The 23,661-nt window shown below is 42.0% G+C and overlaps 1 protein-coding gene across 5 annotated transcripts in view; it reads left to right on the forward strand.

The window, feature by feature from the left end:
* Positions 1 to 23,661, forward strand: part of LOC126282042 (fat-like cadherin-related tumor suppressor homolog) — a 1,587,586-nt gene that overhangs the window by 1,378,189 nt on the left and 185,736 nt on the right. The gene's annotated exons all lie outside the window — the stretch shown is intronic.

Raw genomic sequence — 23,661 nt, forward strand, 5'->3', positions numbered from 1 at the left:
GGGACTGATGAGCATAGATGTTAAGTCCCATAGTGCTCAGAGCCATTTGTTATTCATCTGTGAAGGAGACCTCACACAGGACACTGATGTGGCCTATTCTTGCGTAGTGCTCGGGTGTTTGTGATTCATGCTAGGTCAGGTTAAAAAGATGTAGAAGCAATTCAGAGGCGGGCTGCTAGATTTATTACAGGTGGAGTCGAATATCACGCAAGTTAAGGAGATGCTTCGGGGACTCAAATGGTAATCCCTGGAGGGAAGGCGACGTTCTTTTCGAGGAAAACTATTGAGAAACTTTAGAGAACTGGCATTTGTAGCTGACCGCAAACAGTTCTGTTGCCTCTCACATCCATTGCGCAAGAGGACCGCGAAGATAAGATACGAGAAATTACGTCTCGTAAGGAGCAATATGGACAGTCGTTTCTACTTCGCTCTATTTCCGAGTAGAAGAGGAAAGGCAATGAATAGTTATACAGGGTTCTCTCCGCCATACTCCGTACAGTGGCTTGCAGAGTACCTGTGTGGATGTAGATACCCTTCCCCGCACTTGTCCAAGTCGATAAATGCTCAGACGGGCTCTCGAAAACTATTCTTTTTTTCCTTTCGAAAAATCACGAATGCAAACCGTGCACCTCGTCGTTCGGTTTATTCGTCAGTGTCCCGGCTGCGGCTCCCTCGAAGGCCCCGGCTCGGTAATGCGTCTCAACTAAGGTAGTCCGCCGTAAGCAAGAGGGACCTGCCACAAAGGGCCTCTTCATCTCCCAAGTTGGCCCCTGCGGAGCGTCACTGATGCAGAAGACTGCGCGCCGGAAGAGTAACTCTTAAACAGGCTTCAGAAGGCCTGATGCCACGGTCGAATTTTCCTGAAGTCCATGGGAGAGCAAAGTGCCCACTAATCACCGTTCCTTGAGAAAGTCGTACATAGAGACAATCCACGACAGGGGTCCCTTTGTGGGGCATTGCAGATAATGGCGTCAACTAGTGGCGGGGGGTTGCTACACTGCACGTGTCGGGCAAGGCATCCAAACCCACTTACACAGATGCGAGAGTATGTAAAATCCAACTGCACAACTTCTTCTTCTTCTTCTTTTTCTGCATGTAAGTTTATTAAGCATTTGCCTGTTACGCCCTCTTGGCTGAAACAGTTAATCTTAGCACTATTCCCATCGGTCTACGTAAAGATCTGATCGCTAGAGAAGAATTAATCATTTATTTTGATATTCTGTTTTCTTCCATTCTTATGACATGGTCCTTCTTGTTGTTCCTGTATTCGTTAATCTGCCCTTTTAATCCTTTCATTCCTATTTCTTCTCTGATGTAACCATTCTCCCTCCTGTCGGATATTGTGTACCCAGCTACTGTGGTTGACATAGCATCTCCCATGTTTGTATTCTTTGTCCATTTCTTTTTGTTACAGTCTACTTTCACTACCAATGTGATAAATGATTTGGACATCGTTTTGTAGAACTTAAGTAAAGTTTCCTTTCTTACTTTAATTCTGAGAGTTCTGTAGATTTTTCCGTTGAAGTAATTAAATCTTTCTACTTTCTTTTTTATGTTCATGGCTTTTCCCTGGACAGGGGTCTCCAAGTTACTAAACCATGAGGGCCACAAATCAAGTTTTGAATGCCAGTGTGGACCAAATAATACATTTGTAGATAAATTACGAAAGAAAATAACAACATAATTCAGCGTTGCTTGAGCATACACACAATACTTAGCTAAAACTTCAGGTACACTTTATTACTCCTTAGTACACTTAGTAAGAGGTATGAAATTTGTCTTTTGAGGAAAAAATATTCTCAAACTGTGACTCAAAACTTAGTGTGTTGTATGAGTAAAATATCTCGTAAATGTTTGTTCACACCTGCAGGTAGTGCACAATACAGATAACAAATCAGGTACCAAGTCTTTGATCTTGGAGTGGTTTCCTTCTGGAAGAAACTTGTAAAACTTAACAATACTACCTTCTTTAAACTTGTCCTTGGTGATGTCATCACCTAGCAGATCAACGATTTCCATCCACTCCATAAAGAAAAGGGGTTCTCAAAAATTTGCGTCTTGCTGGAATGAGCGTCTAACTCTGAGAACCTCTCTTCAGAACACCAAGAAATTGTCCGCCCCTGGTAGATGAGTGGTCAGCGCGACGGAAATTTTCTCCGCTCAAGGACTGGTTGCTGTGTTGGCCTTATCATCATCATCATTTCATCCCCATCGACACGCAAGTCGCCGAAGTGGCGTCAACTCGAAAGACTGGAACCAGGCGAACGGTCTACCCGTCAGGAGGCCCTAGCCACACGACATTTCCATTTACCAAGAAATTCCATTGCAAATAAGAGTGGAAAACTTAAACCACGTTCACCCTTCAACAACTGGCTAGTGGCGAATGTGAGAGAATTTTCTGTTTGACGTTGTGTTCAAATAGTATCAGGTTCTATCTGAAATCTTTCAACACGCGTCGCCAGGGACGTCTTCGGCCTGGAATCTCACGGAATGGAGTAGAATCGGCTTCAGTGATGAATGTCGCTTCGAACTGAGCCCCGATGACCAGTGAAGACGTGTGTGGAGACATGTCGGACAGCGGTTGGGTATCGACCCGATTGTTTCCCTTCATGCGACCCGACAGCCAAGACTCATGGTCTGGGGTGCCATTTCTTTTCATAGCAGGACCGCTTTGTAAATGCTTGACATTATCAAGTTGGGGGGGGGGGGGGCAGATTAATGTAGAAACTGAAGTTCAACTTCAAACATCCAAGATCGCTATTGCGCGGCATTTATTGTGATGACGGGTTTCAGCAACCTACGTTGTCGTCATCAGATCTATCAACATATTCAAGCACAATACGATCAGATGCAACGAGGCATAATACGGTTTTAGGTAAATATGAGCTCTACCACGGAATATAACATATCTTCTGCACTACATTTCACTGAACCTTGATGAAATGCATATTATGCCGTGTCATATCAGCGAGCGATACATCATGAACATGATAACAAAGGTATAGCAGCAAATCAAGCATAAAATAACTACTGCGTAAAATAACGTACATATTGCACTGATTTACAAGCTCGTGGCCATCCGCGGTGGCCAAGCGGTTCTAGGCGCTTCAGTCCGGAACCGCGCGACCGCTACGGTTAGAATCCTGCCTCGGGCATGGATGTGTGTGATGTTATTAGGTTAGTTAGGTTTAAGGAGTTCTAAGTTCTAGGGGACTGATGACCTCAGATGTTAAGTCCCATAGTTCTCAGAGCCATTTGAACCATTTGAAAAAGCTCTGGGAATAAAGACGGTTTCTCAAATAAACATCGCAGACGTTACAACCAGCCAGCAAGTGGCATTGTGCTAGTAGTTGCCAAAAAAATAAGTCGTGTCATATAAAATATAAATAATACAAATCAGAGTAAGTTGCTCGTATTTTGTTATAATAATTTTAATTTTTTTATAAAATTTAAAACCTTAAAAAACATAACGAGGAGCACTGTACCTTCAATATATCATTTAACACACAAGTGGCCAAGTCACTCGTATGCCATCTTCGTATTATAACAACAGGTGCATTAAAAATAACGTCATAATATGGAGGCAGCGTGAAGCCTCGGCAACCATAGACAGCTGTTCCGTATCTCCGTGTATTTTAGGAAACATGAAGGAACTACGAAAGCCACATCAAGTGTTCCACTCATAACTAACACATAGACATCATTACAAGTACAGTTACCATACAATAAAACAACTTAGCTGGCTTTATATAAATCACAATATTTACGCTGTCAACATGTAGCTCGATGTTTAGATACTAGCATGGTGATCCAGATCTTGGTACGAGAGACACAGGAAATAGCGTAATCCTGAAACTTGCTATGTAATACAATAAAAATAAACTTGCTGTATAATACAATCGATTATTCTACTCATAAAATTCATGAACAAGTCTATACAGTCATAACAGCTATACAAATAGGGCCATGTAGTTTGCTGTACACAATTCACGCTATGTTAAGCTATCAACTTGTAGCCGGCCAAGGTGACCGTGCGGTTCTAGGCGCTACAACGTGGAACCGCGCGACCGCTACGGTCGCAGGTTCGAATCCTGCCTCAGGCATTGATGTGTGTGATGTCCTTAGGTTAGTTAGGTTTAATTAGTTCTAAGTTCTAGGGGACTGATGACCTTAGAAGTTAAGTCCCATAGTGCTCAGAGCCGTATGATCCATTCATCAACTTGTAGATCGAGGATTGGGTACCAGCGTAGTGCCCGAGGTCCAAGTGTGAAATAGGAACTGACAGAGAACTGTTGCAGGCTTCAACTCGTTTCAGAGAATATCAGTGTAGCGTTGACTATTTACTGTTGACCCCCAAGTAATATTCCATAACTAGCCCTTGGTATATCCCAAAAAACTGTGGGCATCATTTTTCCTGCAGAGAGGCAACTCTTTAATATCTCTTTGACTGGATATCCGAGGCGTTTCCGTCCCTTGCTCAGGCGATTCCACTCAGGTTCACAATTATGAAGTCATATTTCAGCTTCGATGATGATCAAAAACGTTTCACTTACATTAGCATCACTGTTCAGTTGTTGCTGACAGATTGTAACAGACTAGCACTTGTAGTTTTCGGTGAGTTGCTTTGGGACCAACCTTTCGCAGACTTTATGAAAGTTGAACCTGTTACAGGTTATGTCACATACAAAACAATGACTAACGTGCACCAACAGTTACTCGTGGATTATAAAAATTGAAGACACGGACTTACTGAATGTTTGCGACAGAAGTGGCTAGGACGTAACATCTTGCTCGTTCCTCGTCCTTTAGGTCTGTTCGCTCCTTTTGAATTGTTCTGTCCACTGGTAAGGACTTCGCTGACGTAAAACATCGTCCAGTGCATTGTGCTGAAAGTCGTCTACAGATTCGTTCTGATCATCAGTTGATCAGAGTGCACCTCTTTGCACCTAACTGTTTAATTGGTGTGGTAAATTCTTGCTGGAGTCCTTCGAACGTGAGAAACATTTGCAAAGGACAAGGAACAAGAGGGCCTTCTACATTGAAGTTATCAGCGATGGAGCACCAACTCAGTTGGAAAACGATGGGGTTAGGGAATCGATAGAGGAGTAAATAGTCGAGACATAAGTTTGTCTATCATTCAGGGGCTTCACAGAAAATTTAAGTTTGTTTGAGAGGACAGAGATTTGAACTTCGCTCCTTCTCAAAATGAGATCATTGTCACAGATTGTGTAACCTCGTTCGGTTTCGACGAGGAGACGGTTTACATGGCTCTTGTGCAATTTGCTCTTCAGAACTGCTCAAATGTGTGAAATTCTCAGAGGATTGGCAGAGATCGTGCAGCTAGGAACATTGGCTTATCAATCCCGCGTGTACAGTAACGTTCTGAGGTTCTTGTGGATCAGTGGTAGATAGCCAATTATCTCCTTTCCCCCGAAAGTCTGTAACCTGGCTTGACGTTTGAAAATTCATCATTAGTCTCTAAATATTGCGGATTACCCAGAGGATTCTTATTACAAAAACGCCTGCAGTTACTTTTATACAATGACTAACAAAAAATCGAAATTGCAGTGCCTGTGGTGTTTGGAAGTACCATGCACGACTACAGCTGTTACGAAATACTTGAAGTGTGTTCGCAGCTGCGACTATTGACAACCATAGGCTGCATAATGCTATGACAACAGTGAAAATTTATTCTGGATTGGGACTTACAGCGAGCAGTCGCCTTACCATTCTTTTATTAACTAAAAATCAAGAATACAGTGTAGCCATATGGCAGAATTATAACTCATGTGAACTAAAAAGAGCCACCTTGCCCGCTGGGGTCACTTTATCGAAGCAGGTGGCCAATAAGAGGCGGTCGTCATTTCAACTGTCATCACCAGTTGTCAAACGTAGAAGTGCCCGGAGCCGCTGAACAGTCAGGGACTGTTTCTGTTACCGTGTGTGGATCGTGGAAACCTCAATTCTGCAATTAAGCGTCTTCTCACGCCCGGCTCACCCCAGCAGGCCATGGGTCCATGGACGACGACCCAAAGCAGACAATAAAAAAATTCCGGTATTGCGTTCTGTCCGTTAAGACCGTGAACTCGTCCATCATGTATTGCCACAAATCGAGGACTCCCTTTCGTCGTCGCGGTACATGTAATGTATCGCCATTCCCTTTACCCAGTTGACTGCATTCATGCGGGTTATCGGGAAATAGCGTCGAGACGAAAGTGGTCCAGGGGCACAATCGAAGCAAAGGAGCGGCGTAGGAGAGGAAAGCCAGAATCTGGAGAATCAGTTTCCAACACATGGAGCGTTCGTAGGGTCGAAAACTTCTCGTTAGTGACCACATACCAAGTGGACCGCACAAACGTGGACAGGAAGGACTCGTGGATGACCCACTTCCAGTCGACCGGGGCTAACGTCATACAATGTCGGTAGCCGGATATCAGTGCTGGGGGACGCTATAATAAATCTTAACTGTCGGATTCTGTGTCTCCGTTATAACTCCCAATATGTAGCTGTGTTACACGAAAGACATCCTAATATCAGACAGAGGGGGCAAAAAATCTCCAACAGGTAACGTTGGACACAATGTGTATGGAACCACTTCTGCCATCAGAATAGCAGTAAAATTGTCTGTTGGTGAAAGCCAGAGTCGCAGCATTGAGCGAAGGTACAGCGCCAATGCTATGTGCTTGACGTGAGTGACTCCAACATCAACTTTGTCGATGCGCAAAGTAAGAGTAACAAAACATATCCTAAAAACTGCACCAACATTCACCACATGTCCGATCACTGACTGTGTCCTGGAAGACATCGTGTCTGTCATCGGTAATACGTGGGCGTAATGGGTAAGTTGAGAAGGCATGTACACATTGACGTACCGACCACGATGTGTAATGTCCAACGATCTAAATTTGTTGAGACGAGCCTGTGCTCGGAGTCGTAAGACTTAACGATACGTAAAGGCAGCCGTAGGATGTATTTGTCGACGGAACGATATCCCTAAACATTGCGGCATTGACACCTTTGTTAGGAAACATCCAGTTCCGTGGGCATGCCTCGTCCCACCTCCATGTAGAGTGATTTCCGTAGGTTGATCACATTGCCTGCCATCGCCCTGTACTGTTGGAGCCAGGGAAACGCCACACGTATTTCGTCACCGGTCCGTGCTAAGAACATCGTACCATCAGCGTACGCGCCACACCGAAAGGCCTTGGTGCGGAGGTTAAGTCCTTCCAAGCGACGCTGCAGTCGGGGAGAATTGGTTCAAGGACACTGGTGAGTAACTTGGCAAAAAGAGGACAGCCCTGGCTGACTGACCTGTTGTCACGGACAGGGGCGGAACGATAGCCATTTACTATAATCCTAGGATGAAACGTAGGACAACAGTTGTCATCAAACGTGGGGTACTCAAGTGTTCCGAACCTGCACTCAGGGATCCATGATCGACGCTCGTAATCCGTCCTCCGTCTCTACCTTTGTAATGAGCTGCCTCTTGCGTCGTCACCTGTCTTGAATTTTATGGATGAGGGAAGACCGTTCTTTCCTGACATAATAAGTGTTGTCCATGCCCGCTCACGCACTTCCGCGAGCCGTACCGCGGGAATACGTAGCAAGTGTGCCTTGTTGCGGTGGTCTGCCGATTGTCGTTCCTGAAACGGCGGTTGCACAGCCACTTCACAGAGCGCAGTGTAGCAGAAATCAGTGGTCGCGGTTTACCAGCGCGCTCTGTCACGTCCTTATCTGGCTAAAGCTCGGTGCAAGGCGGGTTTGACACACCGTAATCACCACTGAAGTGTGGAACCGTATGCGGGTAAATACGTTGGCATTTGCTGCACATGGACTCAGTTTCGTGTCTGCAATTTAACTCATCAAGAAGGGCCACACTGAGGCGCAGCGGATTTCTACGGCATTGGACGCGTTGGCGGGGGGTGGGTGGATTACACACTCTAACAATACCACCACTTGCAAAGTAGGTTAGAAATCAAATTAATAATGTTGCTCACGCAGCATATGTTCGCTTTATTGGGCAACAACAAAGTTCTTGACTGTGGATGGTATCGTCAGAATGGAAATAATGAAGTCACTGTAAAAAAAAGTCATTAATTTTGGCACTTATCTTGAATGGATTCCCACGTAGATTTCGCCGAAGTTGTTATGGCTCATCTTGTTGATTATAGGTGATTCCATGATTCTAGGGTGATTCCACTTTGACTGCTAGAAGGTCCAGTTCTGTATTTTAGCAATATTTGAAGACCTAACAGATGCGTTTTTCAGGAAATTCTTAATGCTCAAACAATCCCAGATCAGAACAATGGTATGGTAGAAATAATTTTTGACTTGCTGTCCATGATCCACATTTTTATTAAACTTCTTCTAAATTCACATATACTTTTTGTTAATTGTCACATCATCAAGAAAACAGTTTTGTATCAATCTTCATAAAAAGATTATGACAGTCTCACATTGGAGTACCTATACATTAATAAAACTAAATGTAAATATTGTCACAAAAATATGTCTGTTACTTCGCAGAATAGTAGTACGATATTACTGGTATGGAGAACTGAGGTTGGAGTGCCATAATGCTCACATAAATAAAGGACCATTACAACACATACCCTAGGTGGTCTGTGAATGCTGCGCGCCACATCTCAGCGTCGACCCATTAGGCTATTCGAGCGTGGCTCGGCTATATCCAAACTTCCATGTCAACAGGGAGGCATGTCCGAAGGAACATTGCAGTGTTCTTCTGAATAACAAACGCACTGAAATTTCGTATTTATCCGCCTACTCCAGGTAAGAACGTCTAAATTAAAATGTTTCCCAGTACAGGAATATACATAATGAATGTACGAGTATATGTTGTAGGCACATGGTTGACAACATGTGGAAGCTTGCGCCTGTTTGTGAGTCGTGCTTGGATAGTGTAATGGTTGTCAGCATGGTAGCTCAGCATTTTCGCTCTACTCTCTGTAATAAACTGAATGAAGTAAACGAGGAACTTGAAAGCGTGTCATGTGACGTTGCCCAGACGAAATGCCGAAACAATTACGAACAAAATGAAGGACAAAAAAAGAAAAAAATTGTAAGACGACCGCTTACGACAAGTGGGAAATTTGGGATGGAGTCCCGACCCTACCAAACTTTCGTTGCCGTCATTTCACTACACAGTTGATGGATGTCAATATTCGCAACTGCGAATTAAAATTCGTCAGTAGTCAGGTCCATTGAAATAAGTACAAGCACATACCTGCTAATAATACAGGGAACGATAGTCGTGCGCAATATCAACATCGACTCAAAGGAAGATCTCGGCGCTTGTTCGTGACGTCACATCAGCTATGCACGGCGAACGCCAGGTTTGTTGCCGGCAGAAACGTCTGGGCGTGCTTATCACTATAAATCTCTTATTTTAGGACAAAATGTGTGGTATTGTTTTGGATTCAGCAGTTTTATTTAGATGAAAGATTTTCTTACTGTCGTAAAGCTACAAATGAAGATCATAGTTCTGTATTACTGAATTCTCTTTTGGAAAATGTAGTTCACATACCTGAAAATAATTTCGAAAATAATGACTGAAGTTGAACATTAATTCGATTGCATTAGAGCTCATAACTAAGAATTTACACATTGTACTATTATTGTCAGTGGAAATCTTTGCTAAAACCTGACTTGTAACAACACAGCTAACTGTATGATCTTTACTCTGAAAAGCAATCTTCGCCTAGATGCAAGCCAAATAAATCGTTCCTTCGAGTAAATAAAAAATAATGTAGAAACGCGATTTCGTCTATTCCTGTGTGAATACTAGTTGCTGAACTGACCGGTCAAAATTCGTTTACTACGTAAGACTGACGACACAAAAACAGTAGTGGTGCCTGGGTACAATATCGTACAGGTCTTCAGAAGGTATAAATAAAGAATAAAGAACTACAAAAACTGAAAACATGGAACACTATCGGATTTACTTATTTTGGATTATTTGGTTGGTGAAAATGCATCCCTGTGAATGGCGGCAATCCACTTGCGACGAAGGTCTTTGTCGTTAGGAAACGAAAACACTTGGACCTTAGGTCCATTTGGATAATTCCCATTACAGCGAGGAAAACAACACTTGCACACCATGGTGAAAACTCTCACTATAACTGCTGTAGTTGAAAAAACACAATAAGTAACAGAAAAGGAACGGCACTGCACAACCAACACTACAATCATACGCCATGTGGCATGCCTAGGCGTTGTGACGTCACTAACGACTGATGACGTAGCGCCAGGGCCTTCTATAGACTCGGTGTTGGCAATATACGTAGCAGCGATTTGTGACAATCAAACAATTCATAAGACAGGGAGTAAGTTAATTTCTTCGGTCCCAAAAATGTTTTCGCAGTATCGTTTCTGTTACAGATCCCAGACAGAAGACACCAGTGTATTACAGACTCCTTTCTCGTTCCCTAACTCTTTTTTTCTCTTTCCCAGCAACGAAATGCAACGAGTTTAGTTAATCCAGCGCCATGTAGAGTAAATAAAGGTGTCGGCCGGCGTGTGGCTGTGGCGCCGCCCCTGGCGGAGGCTGTAACTAGGCTGTCAGCTCGGGGTCTCGCGGCAGACGAGAGGCCATTTGAGAGCATTTCCATGCAAATAGAGGCGCGCGCTTCTGTTTTGCTTCCATCAGGCACCTCCGCCGGCGCCCTTGAGCCCACCGGAAATTACTCCCCCCTTGCCCCGTGCTGCTCTTCTCTGGCCTTCCCTTTGGTCTACTAAGTCGATTCCCTTTCTGGCGGACGCACGTTGTTCTTAGCAAAAATTTAGTTGTTAAAGCTAATAAGGACAACGCTATACGTAATTGTGCTGCTGTTAGATTCCTTAACTCCCAACGAAAGATTGGAATTTCAGGGACCTACGCCACATAGTTGGCTTCTGTGCAGAAGAAGCAGCAGTCGCTTAACAACCTCGTAAACGACAAGACATTTCGTTAGGCGAGAAAAGAGGTGCTCAGTATTTTTAAGCCCCTATTTCAAGTGTATGCGCCTCGGAGGGGTGCTCCACTAAACAGCGGTTACACAGAAAAGCCTAGATCTCCTATAATAAATTTGTACAACATCGCCATATTATATCCCAAGCATGCGAATCGTGTTCGTTTCGAAATGCGGTATTTAACGTATAACATGTCTAGCGTTTTCAGATTGAGTACCCATAGAAGACAAACTATTTCCCAAAGGTATACTATTTCGGCTCCCTTTCCCCAAACATATTAAACATACCTATTCCTTTAAACTATTGCTTTTTATCGGTCTTGGCAGCTTGAAGAGATGGAACTGTGTGTTCAGTGCCCGTAAAATTACCGCATATATCAAAATATTATAGTACATAACTTCAATTTTTAATTTGTAAAGAAAAGCAGTAGCCTGACCAGAAAAATAAAAAAAAAACCTGTTCTCGGGGCGCCACATTCGCGTTCTTCGCGTTTTTTCGTTGTTATATTGATTTACCATCAGCGCGCCACCGACAAGGTGACAATTATTGAACTACAAGAAAAATAACGTAAATTAGTTGCAAACTACGGCGTGCACACACTATATTCGACTGTAAACGTCACTGTAGATACTCATTGTTGGCCTCAGACACGGCCAACCGATTCGGCTCAGATTTGGCAGGTCACTTGTGTCCAACCTAAAACGAAAGAATCTAATATATTTTGGATCAACACCCCGACGTTTTGGAATATCACGCCTAAAATTTATGACGAGCAATCGACTCAAAATTGGCGGGATCGACAGATGATTGTAAATAGAGCATTTTTCATCATCAGGTATGGGGTCCGAAAAAGTATACTTTTCCAGAAATCGAGGAAAGAAACTTTTACGACTGCCGCTTCTGTAGTCACATGGTGAACCGTTTTCGCCAACAGCACCGATAGCGCAAGGGCCAAGGTAACTGGCTGAAAATCGGAGAACCCAGGCGCGAATCTCGAAGAAACCTAGCGGGTGTCCTTCTTTTCCTTTGTATTTTTCCATATCTCAATTGATAGGGTAGGAGGGTTAATAAGGTAAGTAAATCAATAAGGAATCATAATAATAAGGTAGCAAATAAATTTATCAGACCTCTTGGGATAGTAAACAACTAAAACGTTACTCCAGGTCACTTTACAATGGCTCGTCCAGCCACTGTTACTTGTCCTCGCTTTTACTTCGAACAACTAGATGGATGGAGCTTGTCATATAAACATTCGAAACAAATATACTCACGGCACCAAGAACATCTAATGAATGCAATCTTTCGACAGCTGCCGGCCGGCGTGGCCGAGCGGTTCTAGGCGCTTCAGTCTGGAACCGAACGACCGCTACGGTTGCAGATTCGAATCCTGCAACGGGCATGGCTGTGTGTGCTGTCCTTAGGTTAGTTAGGTTTAATTAGTTCTAAGTTCTAGGCGACTGATGACCTCAGTTAAGTCGCATAGTGCTCAGAGCCATTTGAACCTCGCTGTAAACAAGGGTCGCGCGGTTGGCTATCTGTGATCCTTCGTGAGGAACTCGCAGCACTCTTACTCGGAGTTGTTTTCATGTGACAAGGCTTAAAAGTTTAATACTTTACTGACTCACACCTTTTGGGAAATTAGTTTGCCTACCTTATTATTATCATTCCTTATTGATTTACTTACCTTATTAACCCTCCTACACCTGTCAATTGAGATATGGAAGAATACAAACAAAAAAATAACATCCACTAGGTTTCTTCGAGATTCGAACCCGGGTTTTCCGATTTCCAGCCAGTTGCCTCGGCCGTTGCGCGATCGGCGCTGTTGGCGAAAAGATTTTACTATGTGGGTACAGAAGGAGCAGTTGTAAAAGTTTCTTTCCTCGATTTCTAGATGATGAAAAATGCTCTGTTCACAACTATCTATCGAACACTCCAATTTTGAGTCGATTGCTCGTCATAACCTTTAGGCGTAATTTTTTTCAAAATTGCGGGGATGTTGAGCCAAAATATCTCAAGAGTCCTTCGTTTTATGTTGTACACATGCGACGTGCCAAATTTGAACCGAATCGGTTGGCCGTGTCTCAGGCCTTCCCCTTGTAAGATGTGGCGCAGACGAAAAGCGAAATTCTGCATGACCCGCTGAAGTGTGGGAACATCGATCTGTCGCTGACCTGCTGAATGGCTGTTGCCAGCTTAGCAATGGTTTTGTGGTTAATGCTGTACCCATTTTCTTTCATATAGCCTCACAAAAAGGAGTCGCATGTTTTCAGATCCGGAGAATATGGCGGCCATTCGAGGCCCATGCCAGTGGCCTCTGGGTACCCCAGACCCAGAATACGGTCCCCAAAGTGCTTCTCCAAGACATCAAACACTCTCTTTCTACGAAGGGGTCGAGCTCCATCTTGCATGAACTACATCTTGTCAAAATCAGAATCATTTTGGGTAATGGGGCTGAAATCATCTTCCAAAACCTTCAAATTCTGTTCGGTAGTCACCTTGCCATAAAGGAATATCGCACCGATTATTCCGGAACTGGACATTGCACACCACGCAGTCATCCATTGAGGGTGAAGAGACTTCTCGATCGCGAAATGCGGATTCTCAGTCCCCCAAATGCGCCAATGTTGCTTATTGACAACCCATCCAAATGAAAGTGGGCTTCGTCGCTAAATCAAACCGTACATACCATGCTAAGTCCCATCATGCCCCGCAGTTTAAGAGTCCTAACGCAAACCATTCAGAAGTTATTTTATTTCATACAGTTCAATAATTGTCACTCTGTATATATCACTTCACAACTCGATAACTCTATCAACAACACTTCTGCGAATTGTAACAAACCATGCCAGTACGACGGGTTTTCGAGAGATCCACAATATTTTCAGCAGCATATATTCATAGAACTTACATTATAATATAAAACCTATCAAATACAAGCTTCAACTAAAACGACGAAATCCAATATGGCGTCACCTCAGAATTCGATATGCCCATGAAAATTGACAAAAATCTGTAATGGTCGAAAGTCGGCATATACACATCATAGTGACTTCACAATAGATAGCTCTGCGGTGAGCCTAATATTTCCCACAAAAGGAATTGTGTATCGATTGATTTGAAGAGAGAGAGAGATATCTAGTGAATACCTAGGAAACTAAGTACGTGTTGTCTTAACTAAAATCTACGGAATATTAGTAGTAAGGCTAGGCAGTTAAAATACTATCCTAATTTCCGCAGTACCGAAATTTTCTTCTCAAAAATTTCCTGAAGGTTTCCGTTTTCCCAAAATTGCTAAAAAAAAGAAAAAAAACAATCTGGAGTCGCTGTGAGTGTCACTGTCGCTGAGAAAGGAGGGATGATGGGAAGGCAGCCTCATCTGCTTGCCGCAGTCCTGGCATTATTACCCTTAACCATGTGCTAAGATATACTCATAAGTCTAGAAAAGGGAGACTAGGCCCAAGTAAGAGCTGCAAGTCATTCGTGACCAAAACATTATTTAACTTCTGTGCTTAAAGGATCAATCAAACCAGTTAAGAAAAATTTACTTGTAAGCTTTCAACAATTAATTAAAAAGACATTAAGAACAACAAGTCTGATGAGAATTTCATAAATACGTATTTCCCCAACATGTGCTGTAGTGTTCACTTTGCGTTCAAGTAACACTTTAGTACTGTCACACTGACCCACATTATACTGTTATGAAAATATCTATGTCCAAATACAGTAAATAAGCTTTGTACTTAATTGTCACAGTTATGGAAGCTAATACTTTCAACAATGCACATCACAGAGGCAAGGAAATTTGTTTCTGTTTCTTGAGAAATGATTGCTCATCACAACGTTTCAGTTCCTATAATGAGATAACATGTAATTATTAGAACACACAAAAATTCCAGCTCAAGCTTATGTGACAGAAGAACGAAGCAAAAATTTAAAACAGTATCTATGCTTCAAAACGACAGTTACAGCAAGAAGAATTTGTATGGCAGTTTAACAATTCACCTCATCATATAATCGAGACATCAGTCATTGTGCTGCCCAAATGGCAAACCTTATTTACTACTTTAAGAGTCTCATTTCCGAATCTAATTCCCTGCCCATCCCCAGATTTAATTAGACTACATTTCGTTATACTCGTTTAGTTTTTGTTGACGTTCATCTTATAGCCTTCTTTCAAGACACTGGTCATTCCGTTCAACTAATCTTCCAAGTCTTTTACTGTCTCTGACAAAATTACAATGTCATCGGCAAATCTCATGGTTTTTATTTCTTCCCCCTGGATTTTAATTCCTACTCCAATTTTTTCTTTTGTTTCCTCGACTGCTTGCTCAGTATACAGCCTGAATAACATCGGGAAAGGCTACAACCCTGTCTCACTCCCTTGTCGACTACTGCTTCCCTTTCGTACCCCTCGACTCTTCTGCCACCTGGTTTCTGTACTAATCGTAAATAGCCTTTCGCTCACTACATTTTACCTCTGCCACATTCAGAATATGAAAGAGAGTATTCCAGTCAACGTTGTAAAAAGCTTTGTCTAAATTTACAATTTCTATAAACGTAGGTTTGCCTTTCCTGTACCTGTCTTCTAAGACAAGTCGTATGGTCAATATTGCCTCTCGTGTTCTTACATTTCTACGGAATCCAAACTGATCTTCCTCGAGGTAGGCTTCTATCAGCTTTTACATTCGTCAATAAAGAATACGTGTTAGTATTTTGCAACCGTTATTTGCTACACTGATAGTTCGGTAATTTTGACATCTGTCAGCACCTGCTTTCTTTGGAATTCTCATTATTATATAATTCTTTAAATCCGAGGGTATTTTGCCTGTCTCATACGTCTTTCTCACCAAATGGGAGACTTTTGTCATGGCTGGCTCTCCAATGCCATCAGTAGTTCTAACGTAATGTTGTCTGCTCCAGGGGCCTACTTCCGACTTAGGTGTTTCTGTGCTCTGTCAAATTCTTCGCGCAGCTTCATGTCTTCCATTTCATCTTCACCTACGTCCCCTCCCATTTCCATAATATTGCCCTGAAGTGCTTCGCCCCCTCAATAATGGCCAAAACGTCGAAATTTTACATGTTGACTCTGCGCTCACAGACCCAGAAGAACTTTATTGACTGTGAGAAAAGCCGCGGAAGCCTACGCTTCCAAACTACTGAGAACACTGAGAACATTCAGAGAACAGGCATTTGAAGCTGACTGTAGAGCGATGCTGCTGCCACCAACGAACATTTTGCCTAAGGCCTACGAAAATAAGAGATATTAGGGCTTGTACAGAGTTGTATAGACATTTCCCCTCGCTCTGTTTGGCAAGTGGAACGGTAAAGGAAATAACTAATAGTAGTAGTAGTAGTAGTAGTAGTAGTACATGATATCCTCTGCCACGCTTCGTACTGCGGCTTGTGGTGTATGTATATAGATGTAGCTTAACGTGTTGCGTCCTTCCATCCAATCAAATCAAATCACAAATTTCGTTTCATGCTCCGTATAATCGTACTTCCGTCAATACGCGTTAGTATGGCACTGAGTCAAATGCTTTACGGAAGTCAAGAACTTCTGATTCTATCTGACTGCCTTGAGCCATGGCTTTCAGGATACCATGTGACTAAAGACCGAGTCGTGTACCACAGTTTCCCCGAATCTATGCTGGATGCCATGGTGGTGGCTACACTGTTTGAGATACCACATTATATTTGAGCTCAAATATTTGACATGTTCCTTTCATAGATGTGAGTGAAAATATTCTGAAAAGATCAAATTTAGAAGAAAATTGATAACGTAAATTGCGACTGAATGCTATAAATCCTCCTCCAATTACTAAAAGGGCACCATTGTCCTACCAGCGCTCATAGCAGTCATGTGAGTCGCTGTTAAATTTTCAGCTACTCTTACATGTATGACAAGAAAAAAAAAAGAAAAGCTTTGTTCTGTGTAAATTAAGTGGCTTATAACATTTTCTGTTCGACAATAACATGTTTGTTGGCGTAAGTATAGAGGAGGTGTCACACATACTCGCGATATGAGATAATTAGACTGTGGTGACATTTAGCCCATCGTCAGACGGATGGTGTACTCACCTTTTTTGTGAAGCTGTCTGTGTATAATATGTTTATTCATCTCAGACAACCAAGCCAGACCAACAGGGTTCGGAAGCAAAGTGTCTGGACAGGTGACAAATCGATGTGCCACTTCGAATCAAATTCAGTCCCAGCGGGGCAAAAGAATTACAAAGGAAGAAGTCGGGATTCGTGCCCGATCCGAAACGTCTGCTGGGGAATGCTTCCGGCGGCGGGTGCTGACTGCGGTTACTGCAGCACGTACTCGCATTCTGAATTTCAAATAAGAGACGCTACTGGTCTGAGGTCTTCGCTGGAAGCCGGCGCACTTCCTCTGGTGCCGCCGATCGATTGCAGAATCGACAGTAGTCTCGCAAAGGCTCCACGCTTTTAATTGCTGATGGTGCTTGGGGTAACTCTTCAAGTCAAACAAAAGTTTTCAGAGTCCAAAAGCGTGTAATACGTATTAGTTGTGGAGTAAACTCACGGACATCTTGTAGAAACCTCTTCAAAGAACTGGGTATACTAACTACTGCCTCTCAGTATATTTACTCCTTAATGAAATTTGTCCTAAATAATATATCTCTTTTTCCAACAAACAGCTCAGTTCGTACATACAATACCACGAGCAAAAATGATCTGCACAAGGACTTAAAAGCACTTACTTTAGTTCAAAATGGGGTCCACTACTCAGGAACACTCATCTTCAATAATTTGCCAGCAAACATAAAAAATTTAGTTACAAATAGAGATCAGTTTAAAAGGAGCCTGGAAGACTTACTAGTAGCCAACTCCTTCTACTCCATTGACGAATTTTTTAATAGAAACAAACGATGTGTTGTATATATTTATACTATTAGTATTGTTATTTCAGCTTAAAAAAATTAAAAAAAGGTGACATGTTCCACATCCACAAGGATCTCCTCAACACGTACCTATGGAACGAAAACTAATCTAATGTAATCTAATCTAATCTAATCTCACACACGCTATGTCCGTGCCACAGTGATGGTAATACATTATTGAAAATCATTTGGCTTCGTATTCCCAAGATATCACTGTATGTTTACTAACTACTCCAACTGAAACCCGCTGCCGATTTATTATGCTTTCGAAGAGAAATAATGTCAAAGGTTTGAGACTTTTTGTCTCTAAACCATGCTAAATTTCTGGACGCGTCGATGACGGTAACAAAGAGAGGATACGGTGCGCCAGAAAGCTGTGATCATCCAGTGAACTAAACGGACACTTTATTTAGTCAATTTCTAAACTGCACTTATCGATAAGCACTCAGTTGCATGGCTTCCATTGTTGTATTAATGCGACGACGTCGTTGCTTTGTAAACAGTGTTCAACTTGTCTCACACAATCGCTCATCGACAGCAAGCGTCTTACATTGTCGCGCCAATTAGTTCTATGTCTATTTTTGCTGAAACCTGTCGGAAATTTTTTTATTACCGACCTGAAATTGGTAGTTTTCATGAGAAGAACAGTACTTTTGACTACAGTGGTACCAGTGTCCCAGCTCTGTTTACAACATGTTATAAGGGAATACTTAGCTAATGATCGAAAATTTACTTTTTTTAAATATACCAACGTTTAGGTCCCTATCCCACCGATATTTTAAATCAGTCTCCCTGGCAACACCAGGATAAATTTAAAGCAATATAACAGGTGGTAAGTATATATCGGCGTGATTTTATCAAGCCCATGCTGTTTATAGAAATTTGACAAGTTATGGTTTTACTCTTTTATTCCATTGTTCTTACACACATTGCTATGACAGCGAGGGTTGTAGACTACGACTTGCACGTAGAATATTGCAAAGTCGGCTTTGGCTTGGTCGTCTAACAAAAGTGTTCACCAACTCAAAATCACTTACGGTTGAGTTATTCTTATTGCTGTTGGCGATGGGTCTTTGGCAGTGGCAATTATACTGCCAACAAATACTGTTAACTGCCTGTGCACAGTATTTCCATTGGAATGATAGAGCCCAAAGCCAACAATGATGTTGCTACGCGCGTAACCTGCCCAACTGTCTGTCTAGTGTTGTAAAGATAGGAAACAGACCTTTTTTATTATTTGACTGCGAAGGTTGGCAGCGACAGAGAACTGTCATTAACCTTCAGGAAGTTTCCTCAATTTTGAAAATTGTGGAATGTGGGGACAAGGCCGGATTTACTGTTCGGCCGAGGTAGAGGATTATGGAATTTCACCTTAGCCGGGAATCCAACATAAGACATGTGACAAGTCATTTAATTTCAATAGTTTATCAGTTCCGTTTGTTGGTGGTGACATTTTTGGGTCGCATTTAGAACCCATGAAAGGAGTATAGGATTTCTATCCAAAACTGTGTAATGTAGTAATGACTTTCAGTATTCAATGTTACATGTGCTTGAAAAAGCTTTTTAGCGCCAGTCTATTATCCTGAAGGACAGTCATGGAGGACAACCTCCATTGGGGTCAAAGTAAGGTATATGCATATTAAGTAAGTCCCTTAACAGTTAGACATTTAGTGTGTACACGGTATTTACAATACATAAATTACCACCTACATGTAATGTGTAATACAAATTGTATTTATGCAAAAAATTTCAACTACTAAAGTAGCAGGAAAGATGATTCTGGGCTGCTGCATCCTCTGTTGTAAATTAGGTAACATTGGTATGGACCCCACTGTTGTTTACTGACTTAAGTAGGCTACTTATCTAGGATTATACATTTGAGGAAGGAAAATAGACAATGCACTGTTTCCTTAAGACTGTGCAAATTCCTTTTTTGCCTCAATTTAATGAGAAACTTTGAAGCTTAATGTACAATAGAAGTATATGTGACAAAACAGCTACGATAAATATAGGACTATAGTTCCTCTCATATAAAAATGGAGCTGCAAAACAGCTTCTCACTTCATTTCTGTGTGCTCCATGCTCATATGTAGGTCTAGCTAAAACACAATATTATTTTTGCCAAATTGTGAGATTGTGCTCTAATTGTAATAAAAATATTTGTAGTTAATATACAGAGAATGCATGCAGCAACTGTACACTGTTTGTGATCACGTTGGAAGAAAGAAGAATGTCGAAGACATTCACACCACTTTCAGAACACAAAGGGGTTACAAGATGCAATACCTATTTTTGGAGGATATATCATTATTATCATTACTAAAATGTTATCATTAGCAATGTAATTAATTTACAACCTACTGCAAAATGGCACAGATTGGCCAAGTGTTAAAATTTCATTGTGAAATGGCTCTCTCACAATCTAATGCTCAGGGAATGTACAGCAACATAATTGTGCCCTCTCCTTGCCCCAGCACTAAAAACGTTTCATATCCTTAGAGCAAAAAAAAAAAAAAAAAAAAAAAAAAAAAAAATGGTGAATATTAGTTGTCAGACAATATTCAGAGTAGAGTTTACTTTTGATAAGAATTGTAGGCTACTAAATGGAGGGTTTGGTCATATGTAATTATACCTACTACCCCTAGGAGTTGGGGTGTGTTTGTAGTACTACATCTTATGTAAGAAAACAGGTCATTGTTGTTTTCTTCAGTCCATATACTTGTTTGATGCACCTCTCCATACTACTCTGACGTGTGCAAGCATCTTCATCTCCGAACAACTAGTGCGACCGCCATTACTCTCTCTTCCTTCCAGTATTAAACTGATTTCTTAGAAGGTGTCCTATCAACCAGTACCTTCTGTTAGACAAGCCATGCTGCCACAAATTTCTTTTCACCCCTTGTCTGAAATGTTTATCATCCATGTTTCACTTCCACACAAAATTACACTCCAGACAAATACCATCAGAAAAGACTTCCTAACACTTAGATATACAGGGTGGTCCACTGATCGTGACCGGGCCAAATATTTCACGAAATAAGCGCCAAACGAAAAAACTACAAAGAACGAAACTTGTCTAGCTTGAAGGGGAAACCAGATGGCGCTATGGTTGGCCCGCTAGATGCCGCTGCCATAGGTCAAACGGTCATCAACTGCGTTTTTTTTTAAAAAATAGGAACCCCCATTTTTTATTACATATTTGTGTAGTACGTAAAGAAATATGAATGTTTTAGTTGGACCACTTTTTTCGCTTTGTGATGGATGACGCTGTAAGAGTCACAAACATATCGCTCACATTTTTAGACTAACAGTTGGTAACAGATAGGTTTTTTAAAATTAAAATACAGAACGTAGGTACGTTTGAACATTTTCTTTCGGTTGTTCCTATGTGATACATGTACCATTGTGAACTTATCATTTCTGAGAACGCATTTTTATAAATGCTCAAAATTATGTCCGTCAACGTCAATGAATTTGGCAATACGTGTAACGACATTCCTCTCAACAGTGAGTAGTTCGCCTTCCGTAATGCTCGCACATGCATTGACAATGCGCTGACGCATGTTGTCAGGCGTTGTCGGTGGATCACGGTAGCAAATATCCTTCAACTTTCCTCACAGAAAGAAATCCGGGGACGTCAGATCCGGTGAACGTACGGGTCATGTTATGGTGCTTCGACGGCCAATCCACCTGTCATGAAATATGCTATTCAATACCGCTTCAACGGCACGCGAGCTTAGTGCCGGACATCCATAATGTTGGAAGTACATCGCCTTTCTGTTATGCAGTGAAACATCTTGTTGTAACATCGGTAGAAGAATTACGTAGGAAATCAGCGTACATTGCATCATTTAGATTGCCATCGATAAAATGGGGGCCAATTATCCTTCCTCCCATAATGCCGCACCATGCTTAACCCGCCAAGGTCGTTGATGTTCCACTTGTCGGAGCCATCGTGGATTTTCCGTTGCCCAATAGTGCATATTTTGCCGGTTTACGTTACCCCTGTTGGTGAATGACCCTTCGTCGCTAAATAGAACGCGTGTAAAAAATCTGTCATCGTCCCGTAATTTCTCTCGTGCCCAGTGGCAGAACTGTACACGACGTTCAAAGTCGTCGCCATGCGTAGAAATATGGTACGGGTGCAATCGATCTTGTAGCATTCTCAACACCGACGTTTTTGAGATTCCCGATTATCGCGCAGTTCGTCTGCTACTGATGTGCGGATTAGCCGCGATAGCAGCTGAAACACCTACTTGGGCATCATCATTTGTTGCAGATCGTGGTTGACGTTTCACAGGTGGCTGAACACTTCCTGTTTCCTTAAATAACGTAACTATCCGGCGAACGGTCCAGACACGTGGATGATGTCGTCCAGGATGCCGAGCAGCATACATAGCATACGCCCGTTGGGCATTTTGATCACTATAGCCATACATCAACACGATATCGACCTCTTCCGCAGTTGGTAAACAGTCCATTTTAACACGGGTAATGTATCTCGAAGCAAATACCGTCCGCACTGAGGGAATGTTAGTGCTACCACGTACAGCGTCATCTATCACAAAGCGAAAAAAGTGGTCCAACTAAAACACTCATATTTCTTTATGTAGCACACGAGTATGTAATATATAATGGGGGTTCCTATTTAAAAGAAAAAAAAGCCGCAGTTGATATCCGTTTGACCTATGGCAGCGCCATCTAGCGGGCCAACCATAGCGCCATCTGGTTTCCCCCTTTCAAGCTAGACGGGTTCCGTTCTTTGTAGTTTTTACCTTTGGTGTTTATGTCGTGAGATATTTGGCCCGGACACTATCATTGGACCACCCTGTATAATCAGTTTTAATAGACTTGTCTTCTTCAGAAACACTTTTTCTTGCCATTATCAATCTACATTGTATGTCCTCTCTACTCCGTGCATTAGTTATTTTGCCACCTAAACAGCAAAACTCGTCAACTTTTAGTGTCTATTTCCCAACCTAATTTCCTCCCCATTGTCTGATTTAGTTTTACCGCATTCCATTAACCTTATTTTGCCTTTCGTCAGTGTTCATCTTCTTCTTTCAAGACACTGCCCATTCCATTCAGCTACTTTCCAAGTTTTCTGCTGCCTTTGACAGAACTAAAATGTCATTGGCAGACTTCAAAGTTTTTATTTCTTCTGTGTTAACTTCAATTCCTTCTCCAAATTTTTCTTTGGTTTCCTTTACTGCTTGCTTACTTGGATAACATCAGGGATAGGCTACAACCCTGCCTTATCCCCTTCTTGACCTGTGCATCCCTTCCACACCCCTTCTTCTTGACCAGTACTTCCCTTTCGCACCCCTTAACTCTTACGGCTGCTGTCTATCATCTGTACAATTTGTAAATAACGTTTTGATCCCTGTGTTTTACCCCTGCCACCTTTAGAGTTTCAAAGAGTGTGTTCCAGTCAACATTATCAAAAGCCTGTCAACAGCCATAAACATGAGTTTGCCTTTCCTTAACATTACATTCTGAGAGAAGTCTTAGGGTCAGTATTGCCTCACTTGCCCTGCATTTCTGCAGAATCTAATCTGATCTTTCCCTTGGTCAGCTTCTCCATTTTGTCCAGTCTTCTGCAAAAAATCTGTGTCAGTATTTTCCAATTGTGGCTTATTAAACTGATAGCTTGGTAATCTGTCAGCATGTGCTTTCTTGTAATTGGAATTATTACATTCCCTCTTGATGTCTGAGGGTTCTCCTGTCACATACATCTTACACACCAGGTGGAATAGTTTTGTCATAGCTGGTTCTCACACAGATACTA

The sequence above is a fragment of the Schistocerca gregaria genome, chromosome 7 (genome assembly GCF_023897955.1).
Source record: "Schistocerca gregaria isolate iqSchGreg1 chromosome 7, iqSchGreg1.2, whole genome shotgun sequence".
NCBI lineage: Eukaryota > Metazoa > Arthropoda > Insecta > Orthoptera > Acrididae > Schistocerca > Schistocerca gregaria.